Source organism: Vombatus ursinus, unplaced genomic scaffold, assembly GCF_900497805.2.
Source record: "Vombatus ursinus unplaced genomic scaffold, bare-nosed wombat genome assembly UNPS02015392.1, whole genome shotgun sequence".
Classification (NCBI taxonomy): Eukaryota; Metazoa; Chordata; class Mammalia; order Diprotodontia; family Vombatidae; genus Vombatus; species Vombatus ursinus.
In genome coordinates this window covers 35,561-37,303 of record NW_020955170.1, presented here as the reverse complement: position 1 = coordinate 37,303, position 1,743 = coordinate 35,561, and the positions used below count along the sequence as shown (strand labels likewise).

The following is a 1,743-nucleotide window of genomic DNA, read 5'->3' as shown; positions in this document are numbered from 1 at the left end:
CCAGGGTTTTGCAGAGGGTCAGGTCAGTTCTTGATCTCTTAGCCAAGTCGCCTGTCTGCCAGTACCACAGGGTTTTACATCTAAGGAGTTGCTAGGACTTGAATTAAAGACACAGGAAGTTCACCTATGACCTTTTGAAATTAAAAAAAAACCATGAATTCAGTTGCCCAGTCTGAGAGATGCAAATGTAGAGTACACATTTTATGCAGCCTTCATTTCTGACAGGCATTTAGCAAACACTATGTGCCAAGCATGCTAAACAGTTAGTGTTTTCTGCATCTTTAAGCAAAGGAGGTGCACAGCATATAAACTATTGTGCGTCTTTTCCCCAAAGTTCAGTCAGCTGTGCCCGTCACATGAACAGAGGAATTGCTGGTAGAAGGGAATATTCCCTGGTGGAAAGGGGACAATGGAAGAAGCCTCAGATTTATGAATAAAAGTTGAAAGAAGGGAAGCTGAAGGAAGATGGGCTCAGTGGGAAAGAGAAGACTTGGGGGCAGATGTAGACTTGAAAGGAGAGTGGGGGAAGTAAATTTGAACTTCAGGGCCACAGATCCCAGCAGAGGGATGCTAGGCAGCTGGGAGGTGCAGTGGATAGCGTGCTGAGCCTGGAGTCAGTAAGATCTGGAGTTCAAATCCATCCTCAGATACTTACTAGTTGTGTGACACTAGACAAGTCACTTGACCTTTATTTATTCTAGTTTTCTTAACTGCAAAATGGAGATAATAATACCTCTTGCCTCCCAGAACTGTTGTGAGGATCAAACAACATAATAATTATAAAGCACTTACTTAGCCGAGTGCCAGGCACATAGTAGACACTATGTAAATGTTAGCATTGTAATAATAATAATAATACAATATCCAAAGCTGGAAGGGAATGCAGTTTGAGATCCAATCTCCTCATTTTACAGATGAGGAAATTCTGAAACTCATTCAAATTGTGATTTGTCCAAGGTGACATAGGTTGTAAGGATCAGAGTTGATGTTCAAACACAAGCCTTCTGACTGTACATCTTCCATTGACTTGAAGCAGTTGGTAGGCACAATGAGAAAAGTATTGGCAAGATTGTTTTTTGGGAGATCTGGAAGTCTCCGCCTTAAAGTGAGAGAAGATGCAGCCCTATTACCTTGAACTTGTATTCACTTCCCATCTTTTTCTTTTCTCTGGATCCTTAATAGTAAATACATTGGAGAAATGTCAAACTTGAAATATTTTCTACTGTCTTTTTCCAGAAACTGTTCTTGAAATCAGCAAAGCTTTATGTCCACCTGAAGTGACCATTCAATATTGTTACTCATGTCAATGTAAACATTCTTTTAAAAAATTTTATTTAATCCCTGGTAGGTAGGAATACTGAAAGAATTAGGAGTGGGGCTGAAAAAAAGGAGCTAGATTTCCCATGAAGGGAATGATGTGTTAGAAATAGAAAATTGGGAGTGACAAAACAGGAGAGAGGAGAGATATCAGATAGGCAGAGCAGGTCAGAAGGCTGAGTGTCAGAATGAGAAGGAGCTGAAAAATGAGAGAAATAGGCTAGAAGGAAAGCATCATAGGACCATAGATTTAGAGCTGGAAGGAACCTTACTTACACATCATCAAATCCAACCCCTTATTTTACCAGTGAGGAAATTTGAGGCCCAGAAAGGGTAATTTGCCTGGGATCACATAGTAAGTAAGTGACTGAAGTAGGATTCAAAGTCAATCTTCCTGACTTCAGATCTAGAACTCTACTCAATATC

At 40.2% G+C, this 1,743-nt stretch overlaps 1 protein-coding gene across 1 annotated transcript in view; it reads left to right on the top strand.

Moving 5' to 3' along the window:
* LOC114032013 (dyslexia-associated protein KIAA0319-like) overlaps positions 1-1,743 on the top strand; it is a gene marked incomplete at its 3' end in the record, with an annotated part of 81,235 nt that overhangs the window by 46,314 nt on the left and 33,178 nt on the right. The gene's annotated exons all lie outside the window — the stretch shown is intronic.